General features: G+C 38.0%; 1 long non-coding RNA gene across 1 annotated transcript in view; it reads left to right on the forward strand.

Annotated features, from left to right (window-relative positions):
* LOC138925438 (uncharacterized) overlaps nt 1-14,915 on the forward strand; it is a 133,455-nt gene that overhangs the window by 11,809 nt on the left and 106,731 nt on the right. Inside the window, exon 2 of the long non-coding RNA XR_011441609.1 lies at nt 7,837-7,947. This is a non-coding gene — a long non-coding RNA (uncharacterized lncRNA). The remainder of the gene's footprint in view (nt 1-7,836; nt 7,948-14,915) is intronic.

Consider the following 14,915-nt stretch of genomic DNA (forward strand, 5'->3'; position numbering starts at 1 on the left):
TTCTCATTGGGAATAAAATTTCTCTTCATTTAAAAATCTAGTCGGTTTAATGCAGTCTTATAATGACTTATTACTCAACAACAGCGTTTTGAATAAAATGTTAATTACACCATGAAACTTCAATTATCATAATGATGGTAACACTTGAATTTTCGTTTTTAATTCCTTCAGTGAATTAACTCTTTCTCTTATGACAGTGTCATGTAATATGCAGGGCCTGAGAATGACAGAACAGTCCTAGCTTGAACACAGATTAGCCCAGTGACTTTGGACCAGTCTTGGAATTCATCTGGCCTTCAGTTTATTCAATTGTCTAATGCAGGAATTTCACCTCCTTCAAGCTCTAATTTTCTGATCCTGATTCTTGCGACTGCTTTGTTTTCTCTTTTGTCTCCCTTGTCCCCCATTCCCCACTCCTGTCTTTCTCCATTTTCCATGGTCAGGTCTAAGAACTCACCCTGAAGCCAGCACTTTTCCTGCAGAGATTAAGAATTAACAGTCATGGTGCAGTTTGAACATCACTGGCTCAGTGGTCCCTTTGGGAATTTACAAAGACAGCCCTGTTTGTGTGAGCTGTAAAAAGAATGCTAAACTGGTAACTGTAAAAATATAAGCTTAAAGCCTAAAATGAAAATATTGTTTAGAATTTAAATGTTAAAAATGCTCTGGATCTGTTGTGCCTTTGAGGCTGAACAAGTTTTGTGCAGCCTGATTTTATATGTGATAGTGCTATTTCTGTCGGTCAACACAACACGATGACATCTTTAAATGAAGGTCCATGAAACGGTGGGTCAGAAGCCTTTAGGGGGTCACCATTTCACCAGGAGAAATATAGTCCTTTAAATGTCAGCAAAATGAAAGGACACTGTCCTTTTCTATTAGTATTTATATATCTACCTGCACTTGGAGGAAATTTTCTTTTCTAAGCCCTCTCATTCTTTCTCAAGATATTTCTGTAAAAATGAGCAAATAATTTTGTAGTATGAGGAGCATGTTTGCAGATCTATTTGTGTAATGTTGATGCAAATACCAAAAATAAAAGCAAATGCCAGAAATACAAAATAATTTAGAATATTGGTAGGGAAAAACCAGCTGTTAATATAAAGAAAGAAATACAAAGAAGAAAATCTATACTGACAGGTCAGTGCCAGCAGGAGATAGCTGCCTGTTTATTACTTTATATTGGAAAGAAAAAATTGAAATATAAAAACTTTCTGGAGAACTACATTCCACTTGTAGTTTGAGAACAGAATTTCTAACCTCTTTTGCTTGTGGGGAGCTAGAGACATTGAATGTAGTGAGAAGAACTTGGTTCGGTGAAAACTTCAGCACACACTGGCTGCATGAGAGGCAAGATGCTAATTCAGATATGAACCTTTGTTCATTACCTAGGAAACTCAGGCAATCTTAACTGGTTTGTGTGAGTCAAGGATTAAGGGGAGCATCAAAATGAGATGATAAATATAAAAGTATCAAAAACTATGTATATATAGTAAAGCATCAATATTTTGTAGACAAATCATATTTGCAATTCCAACTTTATATGTTTTTGTACTAATTTACTTCTATTTATACACTGGTTTAAATCATAAATAAATTCTTGGCAGTTTAGAAGAAAATGGTAAAATGTAAATTTGAATGAACTTAAAATTGAAAAAAGGTGAATTAGAATAGGAAGTAGCTTCTGGGGGAATATTGTTTCCCAGTTGTGCAGGCCAGATGTGCCAAATAACGGTTATAGTTGAGGCATGAATTTGGTTCTGAGTTTCTTGAAGACATAACAAAAAAGGGAGATATTCACTTATATAGATCATATTGTTTAATAACGTACGCTGTGCTTGTTTGAGTATGGAATATGAATAACCCTTTCTGACATCTCTGAAATAAAAATTTTACTTAGAATTTCATGGAAGAGGCAATAAGCAACTTAGGGATAAAGTCCTCAAAAGAAAACAAACAAACAAACAAAACCTCTAATGAGGCAGGGGCTATTTCTTTTATTGCCCCTCCATAAAGACCAAGGATATAATAGCACATGTCATTCAGGCACAGCAAAGAAATACAGCTCAACTAGGCATCTTTCTGATGATTTTGGTGGATACAAAGATAAAACCTAGACTATCAAAGTTATTTTTTAGCTTGCCTCGGAGCAACACTTCGTGAAGAAACAAATTCATGTCTTAGCTTAAATAGTTATTGAGCATCTGTGATGTGCAAAATACTGATAGTACTGGTAGAGGATGTCCATTTACCTAGATCATTTAATGTCAGTCACTATTAGCATCCTGTTTCACTTCATCTCTTTACTCAAACCTCCATCAGCACCACTGTCATCCTCACTCTAAGCTGATGACCTTGTTTCTTTCTCTCCGGAGAAAACAGAAGTAGTCAAAAGGTGTTTCCTCATGTATCCATTCCAATCTCCCTGCCTCCACACTGTACACCATATGCTCTGCCATTCCTCCTCCTGTATGTGAACCACCATTGAGCCGAGCCATCCAAAACCACATATACGCAAGGATGTTGTTCCAACATTTGTCCCCTCAGTCTTCTACATTAACATTTTTTCCTCTTTTCTGGATCATTTTTGTCAGCATACAGGCTTGTTATCATTTCTGCCTTGAAAATATCTTCCTTGACACTACATCTTCTGGGTTCCCATCTCATTTCTCTGTTCTATTTGTGACAAGAATCCTTGAAATAGTTTCTACTGTTCATTTTCTCCCATTTTTGCTTAAACAGACTCTAATCAAATTTTGTCCCCATTAGTTTGCCAAAACTGTTCTTCTCAGGGTTACTAGTGTCCTCTGTTTTGCTAAATTTAATGGTCAATTCTCACTCCTTACATTTCCTGACCTATCCCTTGCAATGCTTCTCTCATTTGGCTACTGGAAACTGATGCTTTCCTGGTTTTCCTGGAACTCCTTTGTAGCTCCTTCTCAGCATCTGTGACTGTTTGCTTATCTCTCTGACCTCCCTAACTGCTGGAATATCCCAGGGCTCGCTCTTTAGGTCTCTTCTCTTTCTGATCTATAACCAATCTCTTAATGATCTCATTTAGTCTCATGGTTTCAACATTGTTTAGATCAGTAGTTATCAATCCTCACCACCTGTTCATTACTGCGTGCTAATCCTCATTGCATCCTGACCCAGGGAGCTTTTGTAAAAACTGTCAGAAACCACAAATAATATGATTTAATTGGTTTGTGCTGAGGCCCAGGAAATGGTACATTTTAGAAGCTCTCTGGTTGATTCTGTGTGGAGCCAGACTTAAGAAGAAGCACACATTTTAGGTGGGAACTAAAACTCAGTTCTGCACAGAAAGAAGAGAAGATTTGTCCTTTACTAGCACACCCAATCAATCACTTATCACTCCTAAATGTCTTTTAAATAACTGTTTTCCTTTCCATTCATGCCGTTTATGGTTTATTTGGCTCACTGAGTGAGATTCATACGTAAAACTAAGAGGGCAAAGAGAATGATGAATAAGACAATCGGCATTTTCTAGTGTTTTCACTATCCATTGCTTTAACTTCCTTACCCTTAGAAAGATGTATTATTTTCCAATTGTTTTCATAATTAATGATTATATTTTAGAGTAACCATGAAGGCAGATTTTTAGAAGAACAAAACAGGTTGTAATAGACTATGTGACTTATGATTCAACGTTGGCCTCTGTGTGTGTAGGTTCTCTCTAGGAGGGAGGTCAGTACAAGGCTTATTTTCTTTCTACTAGTTCTGTATTTTTATTAAATAGGCTTTATAATCATAACATACAATAAATGATAATTTAAGGATACATTTTACTTTAAAATGAAAACCTCATGACATATAACTATGCATATATTTTACATATTTGTAAATATTTTACATATTTTTACCTTTTAACCATATTTTTGCATATTTGTTCAAATATTTTGCTCACCTTTTGATTCTTAGTCAGAGTAGTTTTTGCTTAATTGCTCTGTATATTAGAAAATAACACAAAGAAATAAGAAAATTCCATGTATTAAAAACTCCAACTAAGTAACACAAATTAGAAGTTACCAAGGTGTCAAGGTAAAGTGATAATTTCCTTTGCTTTTTTCCATAATCAGACTTCCTCTGACATTAGCATCAAGCAGCCCTATGTTAGTTTTCACTATCTATTATCATTTTTATAATAAAAGGCATATTTTCTACACAGATTAAAATGAAATAACTTATGTAATTAAACCTGAAGATCCTAACTTTCAGAAATGCAGATGGCTGTACTTTTCAATGGCAACCATGACCTTAGGCTAGTAATATATTTCTCCTGCTAGGCTAAACATCTTTCAAGCTTATCTCATGGTAATTTAAGGATTAATTGCTTCAGGAATCAAGATTAGGCAAGTTGTTTTATTGTAATGAAATCAAAGAGCATCTTGCTAGTGACTCTATCAACACTGCAATCACCATTTATCAGAATAATGCAGTTTTGTGGTATTTGGTTTGAAAAAAGAATAAGATTGACTTAATCTTCCTCTTTATTTTCAAAGAATGCTGCCCCCTCCTTTAAAAACACCTCACGTGTGTCTTCAGAATGACCCACTTATCGGTGCTTTGCTATAATGCAGAGTACTTGAGTCAGAGTGTGTTGCAGGACACTTTTAGCTCTCTGCATTCCCAAACCATGCCAGGACCTCATTTCCAGCTCCTTCGCACAGAGGTTGTCACAGTAGCTGAAGGCAGCTTCCAAGTAGTGGACATCACATTAGTTGGACAGTGAACATGCAAAAAAGGAAAGCTATACTATGCAGGGAATACTGAATTACAGATGGAAAGTTGTCTATAAATGAATAGTTACTGTTTTTGATTATAGAATTTACTCATTTGGTTACAACTTATCAAAATGTAATCCTTGAGGTTTGCCTTCATAGATACAATTAAGATTGTGCTTGTATGTGCCTCCCTTAGCAATTTAGGCTAATTTCTCTCTCCTCAGGGTGGCTTTGCCTGTTGTTTGGGATTTTTGCCTCTAGATGGCAGTATAGGGTGCATAATCAAGAGTTCTGTTCACGTTGGTTTTGAGCTAGGGCTCTCAAAGACTGTGCTGGATGAGATACTGAATTTCAGAAGTATTTCCAATATCCTGTGTTATAGAAAACAGAGATTAATTAGTCATACTGATTAATTTGCCTATTAATGGCATGTCACTTCGTGCATGAAGTCATGTAATACTCTTGTCTTTTGATGTTTGAAAATTAGGGAAATGTTTATGCCTGAACAAAATAGACCGGGACATAAACCCCAAGCAAGACTGTTTCTTTGTTTTCATGACAACAACTTAAAGATTTTGGGGTTTAATTTTCACTAATGTCTGCTTTCGAGTGGGTGTTGCCGATAATGAAGGTGTTGTTCATAAAAGAGGAACATATCTCTTTTCTTAATTATACATTTGATACACTCTCAATACGTACCCAAAGACTTCCTTTTCTAGGCAATTCCATTTGAAAGCAGTGACACACACTTAACCTTGATTATCCCTAAAATTTTTACCTCATATATCTCCCTTTCCCTAATTTTAAGATTGGTGGTCTGGTGGTTAAGATTCGGCATTCTCACCATCATAGACGGGTTCCTTTCCCCATCAAGGAACCATGCCACCTGCCTGTTTGTTGTTAGACTGGAGGCTGTGTGTTGCTGGGATGCTGAAAGCTATGCCACCAGGATTTCAAATATCAGCAGAGTCACCCATGGTGGACAGGTTTCAGCAGAGCTTCCAGACTAGAAAGACTAGGAAAAAGGACCTGGCCACCCACTTCCAAAGACATTGGCCATGAAAACCCTATTAATAGCAGCAGAGCATTGTCTTATATAGTGCTGGAAGGTGAGAGGACAGAGCATGGCGCAAAAAGACCAGGCAGGGTTCTGCTCTGCTGTACACGGGGGCCCTAGAAGTCAGAATCTACTCAAGGGCACTAACAAAAATTTTATGATAAGAGGGGAGGGCCTTTTTTTCCCTTTTGGAGTTATGCACCATCTGCACTTTAAAATAATAACTGCTGTCCCTGGAATAAAAAGTATTTCATAGCTGCCCTGCGTATCTCTTTTCCAGCAGTTCATGGCTGTTAGTATTTCTTCCTTGCCACCTCTCTCTTCCATTTTTTCCTCCCTCCCTTCCTCCTTCTCTCTCACTCTCTCTCTCTTTTTCTTCCTTATGCCTCCCTCCCTTCCTTCTGTCCTTCCTTTCTCTCTCCTCCCCCACTCTCTCCTTCCCTCCCTTCCTTTTTTTCTTCTCTGGAGTGGGTGTATTGAAGAGTGCAGCCTTGGAGAGCAGCCCTGAGTTGAATTCTCCTGAAACCTCATGCCTATTGAGTAACCTTAGAAAAATGAGTTAACTTTTTGAATATTATTTTTTTCATCTGTAAGATAGGGCAAATCACACTTTGATCATAATCCTGAAGGGAGACAAATGAGTAAATGTGTGCAAATCGCCTGGCATATATTATCACTTATACACAAGTGAAGTTAATTTCATCTTCACGGCAGGAGCTGAATAAATGGTAGTTATTACTATGTGAACATTCTTTTGATATTTTAGTATAATTTTATTTCCATAGAACATGCATATGTTATTTAAATGAAATATTACTTATAATTTCTCAGTAACTTAAGGTTATTTCACTCTCAGATCACCAATGCTCACAGTCCTGAGTTATATCACCTTGGGTCAGATGCTTGCATCCACTGGGTAGGGACAGCAGTAGAGCAAGTCTAAACCAGGCATCAGAGCTTCTGGCTCTGCCACTAACTAACCCTGGGCCCTTTTGTGAATCTTTTCTTTGGTAGGGGAGTGTACTTAATTTTCCTATGAGATTTAAAAAGGAGATTATTTTATCTGTCTTCCCAGGGCCACTCACAGATTGGGCCACCTCCAGATGGGAAGCCAATAGTCAGAAATGGGGCATGATCAATTTCCTCTTTATGCCTTTCATTTCTCTCTCTTCTCACCAGCTAGCTCTCCATACTTTCTGACCCCTCTGGGATCTAATAGAGAGGGGCCATTTGATGGTGGAGATGAGAAGGGACAGAGAAGGTTGTTAAATTAGACACTAATTTCATGACATGTTTGTAGCTTCCTCAGAGATACCACCTCTCTTCTCTTCCTGAAGCTGGAGATTTCTAACCAGACATTTCCTGGATCCTACAAAATGCATCTCCTCTGGCTCACTTTTGAATTTCCCCTCAACCCCTGACGTCTTGCCTTTCTCCTTAGCTGGTCCTCTTAGGCAACCCCAAGCCAGTGTCTGGTCCATGGGAAAAGTGGATGTGGGTCGACTTGTGAAGATTTATTGAGATTAACTGCACACTGATAATGCTTAATAGACCCTTTCTCTAATCTCTAACTTCTTTTATAGGCAGGGAGTGGGTTGTCATCTAAGAATTGCATAACTGGCTTCTCCCCACTTATGTGCAAGTCTTACTTAAATGGTCTAGCTCCTCATTTTGGAATGTCAAAGTATTATCATTTGTTGTTTTGATCTAAGTCCTTGGGTTCTGGATGAAAATGAAACAATAAACTCCCATTTTATATCCTATTCCATCCAGATTGGTTAAGTAACACCAGCCTTGCCATTTGTGTAGTTATTGGCACCATTTCATAAAAAGTGAAAAATGTATATTAAAAAAACTTAAAGTTTCCTTTTACCTTCTTTTTTCACTTCATGCATTAACTGACCCTATTTGCAGTTCATTATTTCTGTTTAAATTTTAAGTGATAAATTTTAGTTGACTTTCTAATGGATATCATTTGATTGCCTGATTGATTGGTGATTGATTCGAATGGATTTATTTCTTATCTATCCTTTATAGTTATAGATTTTGAGATAAGGAGATGAGCCAAAAACATCCAAGAGCGACCTTCGAAGCACTAACACCCTCAACTGACACATGAAACTGACCATTAAGCTCCACTGTTTTCTGGTGAGTCAGCAAACCATTCTGATAACATGCTGTTGGCCTTATTGTTTGCTACAGAATTCCTGAACAGAACTGAACTATAGAACAGAATGATAGAATAAATGCAGCAGTGATGGCTTGAGTGGCTAAAACCTGAGATGATTGAGAAATAAATGCTTCCTCAGGGAAGAAAGTGTTTGTTCCAGAGCTCAGAGGCACAAATAGCTATGAGATCCTACAAAAGAAAATGAAATCACCTCTAAATTAATAAATTGCAGGAAGTTTTTTTCAAAGTATGTGTTTCATATACCCTTTTGATCATAGAGTTAGTATAAAATATAAATATTAATATATTCTTTAAGATTTAATCAAAAAGGTTTTAAAATGTAGTTCTCAAGAGTAGACAGTGACCTTAAAATTGGGCTATACAAATAAATCACATTCTACTGGCAAAGGATTAGGCAAAATAAATTATTGAACTTTAAAAGACTAATAAATTATGTTCTACTTTATTGTGATGTATTTTAGTCAACAATGAAGTTGATGTATTTCAGTTCAGTTTTTCAAGCATTTTGAATAGAAAATTCTGTTTTCTCTTCAACTTCTATTCGTATACTGAACATGGAACATTTGGGTATGAAATTGACCCAATGTAAGAAAATAGAAGCGACTCTCCTGATGTGCAGAGACACCTCATAAAATCCAGGAATATTTTATGAAGTATAAAATCCAAGGGTGATGACCACTGCTTGCACCTCATTCTGGGTGTTCTAAGCTGGACTTTTATTGAAGCATATAAGGTTGATTTAAAGAGAAAATGCTGCTTCTTGTTCCGCAACCATCCTCTGCTTTGGATCTGGAGTATTAGTCTATTTGGGAAGCTAGAATGACAACTGGTGGTGTACTTTGAAAAATGGGAGGAGTTAATGAGGTCTTTTATTACATGATTATGTTCTCCACTTTTCCATCTAATTTGCTGTAAGGTAATTCAACCTATATTTTACCACCTCTTAATGAGGATGAATAGCTGCACAGTCTGTTTTAGGGGTTTTAATTGTTTGCTAGACATTGCAGATCTTTTCCAATAGTGCTTATGATGCTTGAGAGAATGTTCCTATTCTTGGAGAGTTTCTGCCAATCTGACTTTTTGAATAAACTCTAATGGCAATATTGTTGAGAAGACCATTATGAGAATGCCATCAAAGTCTTGAAAGTGAATTATAGACAATAGGAGATCCGTAATGGTAGGGAAGGTGGGAGGGAGAGCCTGCAACAGAACTGACCAAATCTTTCACGAAGTAGAGTGGCTTTATTTTTTTCTAAATTGCTCTGGTTAAAAGCAATGAGCAAACTAAATCTTTACCTCATGTCAGTTATGTTATCTCTTTGTGGAACATAGCATTCATTTCCTCCATCTGGCCTAATAGTTTGTAACATATTTCCTCAGTAAAATGTCTATTCTTCTCTCCTTTTATCATTTTCCTTGTGGTCACCAGAAATGTTCCACACAAGAAAAGTGCATTTCATAAGTCTATCTATCTATCTATCTATCTATCTTTCTGCCAAGTATTTCCAGTAAGTTCCTGTTAGCTACCAGGAATATGCTTAGTGCTAATTATGTAGCATGAAGCATGCTGGGAGACAAGGAGAAATAATTTAAGAGGCAGAAATGGTTAATGTATAGAAATGTGGATGAGAAGAGAGAGAGAGATAGCCAGACCAAACAGGAGTATGAAAAATCTGAGTTTTGAGATCAAGACCAAACAGGAGTGTGAAAAATCCCAGCAACACATTTCCCTGGAGCCCATGACTTTCAACAGTGGAAGAATGTTCTGAAAACTGATGATGGAATAGATGTGAGGTTGGGTCCAGGAGCCCTGCAGATCCCTTGGAATAGATTGATATCCATGCTTATTTTTGCTGTCTCTGACCTTGGTGACAAGGGTATCATGGAGCTGAGACATCCACCTGGCCCAGTCACTGCTTTACATCAGTCAGGTGATTCAGCCGGTCAGCAACAGTGTGTATGTGCTACAAAGTGGTTGTTGCCTTCCTTCCAACCTCCAAATGCTTTCAGAATCTTCCCTGTGGCCCATCCTAACCAGAAACATACAAGAAAGGGAGTTCTGGGGAATGTAGTTCCATCTAGTCATGTTGGCACATTACCAAGGTAACCACACTTGTAAAATCTGTGATGATAGTTGTGGGGATAGTGATATGGACAGGATCCAACATTTATTGAATGAATGCTTCCCATTTGTTAAGCACTGAGCTAAGCTTTTCATATGGTTATTTCATAAGATCCTGACTACAATCCTGTGAAGTAGGTTCTATGATCTCCCTCACAGATAAAGAACCTGAGGGACACAGAGATTCCATAATTTGCCAAATTGCATACAGCAAATAAGTGGGGCAAAGCCACGATTGGAGATCAGGTGTTTTTTAAGTAACTTTTTTCAAAATATCACCTCAGCAGCATAAGTTTCTTTAGACAAATGATCAATTTTCTCATTTGTTAAACTGTCACCTTTGTGAAGGGTAAGTGTGTGTGTGTGCGCGCGCGTGTGTGTATGAGCAAGTGCATTTAAATATCAACTGGGAAGAACATCCATTTGGCCACTAGTCTTCCCAAACAAGATTAGTAATTTTGGAACACTGAAATCTGACAACTAGTTAAGTAATTTATCCCAAGATAACTGGTATACCTCTGGTACTAAGGGGTTTCACGGTCATTTCCCATCTCACTACAAATGTTATAATGGTTCTAATACACTTTAAATGTGCCATTCATAAAAATTAACCACATCCATGTAACACATTGTACATTTTTGCTGCATTTGCCTGCTTATGTATAATACAGTGAAGAAAATTCACTTGTGGTGCTAGCTCATAGACTCACTCTGGAATTCTGTCTTTGTTCCAGCCAAAGCAGCTGTTCTATCAATGGTTGTTTACACATTTTTTCCATAAAACATTGTTTTCTATCTAAGAAATAATTTAGTATTGAGACTGTATCTTCTCTGGTATTTGTTTCTTCTATTGTCTCACAAAAAGTAGCTTTTCAATGTGTTTCATTATCAAAAGAATCTATAATATACCAAAGTACTATAAGCTTGATGTATTAGCAATATCTGTATTTTCATCCAACTACATAGCAGTTTTCCCACACTACATATTTTTCTAACATTGTTTTTTCAACTTTTCACCAATATTTTCCATGTCTTCTAGCAGTATTTGCTGACAAAGGAATATATTTTATTTTGCCTTTACACTGTTTTTCATGTATTATTTTAGCCATTTTTAATGCATCCAAAAGAACAAGCATTTCCTAAATTTGTGGGGTTTTGTCTTTTATTTTTAAGTAAGAAACCTCAAAAAATGCTTCTTGGCATTTATCATTAGGGTCAGTGAAAGTTTTTAAGGTTCAGTATTATCATTTGCTGAAAAATTAAAAAGAGGTCTTTTCACGTTCTTTATAGTTAATTTTAAAATGAAGCTCAGGATGGGCTGGTGTCAAGACGGTAGCATAGGTGGACTCTGAACTCACCTCCTCCTATAGACACAACAAATTTATGACTACTCTTGGAATAATTACCCCTGAGAGAGAACTGAAAACTGGATAAAAAGAACCCCCACAAAAGGGGCAGTCCTGACTGAGGTGGAATAGGCAGAAATTCCTTTCTGGAGAGAAAAAAGCCACCTTCACAAGCTATGGTGCTTCGTGGCCAGCTGGGAGCAATCCTAAGGTATGCAGCCTTCCCTGGAGGAGTGGGGGACCTCAGTGGGGGAGCATTACCACTATAAGCATCTTTTGGACTCAGCATAACCGAGATAAGTGTCATAATATCTGGCTTTGCTGGCTATTAACAACAATGGGGAATACCCCTAGAAAAGCTATCGAGCATAAGGGAAAAAAAGCCACATACAAATTCACTCATTTCAGAAAGCAACCTAAAATCACCAGAAAGAAAAATGCAGTCCTTTCGTGAAAAGACACTCCCCTGATAGGCTCTGGGTGCATCTCGGTGAGAGGTGAGCCTTCTCCAGGGACTGAAACATTGGTGACAGCCATTATTGTGACCTATTACAGGAGCATTGACTCAGACACTTGCAGACGCCATTGGAGTTTTTCCACTGGCATGTTAGCCCAGGGTCTGCCCCACCCACTAAAGTGCTGATTTAATCCAGCTCAACCAGGGAAGGCTAGGACTGGCCTTACCCAATAGCAAGCCCTCAGGCAACTTGTGGGCCTGCATAGGCCGGGTGCCTGGATCCTCTTCAGTCTGCTGAGTGGGTCTGCCTCTGCAGGCAGGGCATAAATGAGGAGTGGGTAGAGTGTGTGGGGCATTGCTGAAGTGTGTGGGGCCTTTGCAGTGGGGCGACTGGGTCTGCTTCAGGGGGTCAGGGCACACACTTGGTGCAGGACTGTATTGAAAATGTGTGTGGCCCTGTGGCTGGTGGGGCTTCTCAGCTGCAGGAGGTTTGTGCTTCTCAAACAGCCACATAGGGGATTGGCCTCACCTTCCAAAGCCTGAAACAATTGGGTGCTCCTGTGCCTGGGGCCAGACCCACTCAGCTGCAATCCTGAGAGAGCTGGTAAGAGCCTTGCAAGCTGGAGGCCTACAGCAATTGTAAGGCCCTGAGCTTAACAGCCAGCCATGTTGGGGGCCTACTCATTTAACAGAAAAAGTGCAACAGGAATGTGCTATTAGACCTTGCAGCCAACTGTGCTGGGGCTCCCCATGACCAATAAAGTGACTAAAGAGTCCTTAGCAGCCACATGCAGCTGAGCATTACAACCAGTTGGCTAGGTTGACAGCCTCCCTGGAGCAAAAGCAACCCTGCCACAACAGAAGGACATCCATAGGCCACACAGGGGCATTTGGAACTGGTGACAAGAGGAAAGCACACTGCTCGGCCTGATAAGTCAGCTCTTACATAAGGCCACCTCTCCAAGATCAGGGGATATAGCTGACCTACATAATACATAAATATAAGTACAGAGAAAGAAGCAAAATGAGGAGGCAAGGAATACGTTCCAAGCAAGGAAATAGGGCAAAACCACAGGAAAAGAACTAAAAGAAACAAAAATAAACAATCTACCTGAAAAACAGTTCAAACAAAAAGTCATAAGGATGCTCACTGATCTTGAGAGAAGAATGGATGAACTCAGTGATAACTTCAATGAAGAATTGGAAAATATAAAAAAGAACCAATCAGAAATGAAGAATACAACACTGGAAATGAAAAATTCACTAGAGGAACTCAATAGCAGAGTAGATAATACAGAAGAACAGATCAGTGAGCTGGATGAAAGAGTAGAGGGAATCACCCAAGCTGAAGAGAAAAAGAATGAAAAAGAATGAGAACAGTCAAAGGGACATCTGGGACAACATCAAGTGCACTAACATCCATATTATAGGTATCTCAGAAGGAGAAGGGTGAGACAAAGTGGCAGAGAATCTGTTTGAAGAAGTAATAGCTGAAAACTTTCCTAACCTAAGGAAGGAAAGAGACATCCAGGTACAGGAAGCACAGAGAGCACCAAACAAGATAAACCCAAAGAGGCCCACACAAACACATGTTATAATTAAACTGTTGATAATTAAAGATAAAGAGAGAATCCTAAAAGCTGCAAGAGAAAGGCAACAAGTGGCAGACAAAGGAAACCCCATAAGGCTATCAGCTGACTTCTCAGCAGAAACCTTACAGTCTAGAAAGGAGTGGCATGGAATACTTAAACTGCTGAAAGGAAAAAATCTACAGCCAAGAATACTCTACCTGGCAAGGTTATCATTCAGAATAGAAGGAGAGATAAAGAGTTTCCCAGACAAGCAAAACTTAAATGAGTTTATCACCAAGAAACCAGTCTCACAAGAAATGCTAAAGGAACTTATTTAGGTGGGAAAGAGAAGACCACAAACAGGAATAAGGAAATCATCAAAATAAAAAGCAATAAAATCACTAATAAAGCCAAAAATACAGTAAAGTAGCAGATCAACCACCTATGAAGATAATGTGAAGGTAAAAAGACAACAGTACTAAAATTGCCTATTTCTATGATAAAAGGGTAACAGATACACACATACTCAAAGAGGTTAGATATGATATCAAAAGCATAAAATATGGGATGATGGGAGTCAAAGAGTAGAGCTTTTAGAAAGAGGTTAAACTAAGGAAACCATCAACTTAATATAGACTGCTATATGCCTAGGTTATTACATATGAACCTCATGGTAATCACAAACCAGAAACCCATAATAAATACACAAAAAGTTAATAGAAAGTAACCCAAACATAATATAAAGAAAGCCATTGAACCATAAGGGAAGAGAGGAAGAGAGCAGAGAAGAACTATGAAAACACCCAGAAAAAAGATAACAAAAAGTCAATAAGTACATACTTGTCAATAGCTACTTTAAATGTCAGTGGACTAAATGCTTATATCAAAAGGCACAGAGTGGCCAATTGGATAAAAAACCGGGCCCACTGATATGCTGCATACAAGAGACACATTTCAGACCTAAAGACACTTACAAACTGAAAGCGAAGAGATGGAAAAAGATACTCTATGCAAATGGAAATGAAAAGAAAGCTGGGGGAGCAATACTTATATCAGACAAAATAGACTTTAAAACAAAAAAGGTAACAAGAGACAAAGAAGGGCACTATATAGTGATAAAGGAAAGAATCCAAGAAGAGGATATAGTACTTTGAAATACCTATGCACACAACATAGGAGCATCTGAATATATAAAGCAATTATTAACAGACATGAAAGGAGAAATAGACAGTGACACAATAGTAGTAGGGGAGTTTAACATTCCACTTATACCAACAGATAGATCATCCAAACAGAAGATGAATGAGGAAATACTGGCCTTAAAAGACATATTAGACCAGATGGACTTAGTAGATATACACAGAGCATTCCATCCAAAACCAACAGAATACACATTCTTTTCAAATGCACATGGAACATTCTCCAGGAC

This window comes from Equus caballus, chromosome 8, assembly GCF_041296265.1.
Source record: "Equus caballus isolate H_3958 breed thoroughbred chromosome 8, TB-T2T, whole genome shotgun sequence".
In the NCBI taxonomy this organism is placed as follows: Eukaryota; Metazoa; Chordata; class Mammalia; order Perissodactyla; family Equidae; genus Equus; species Equus caballus.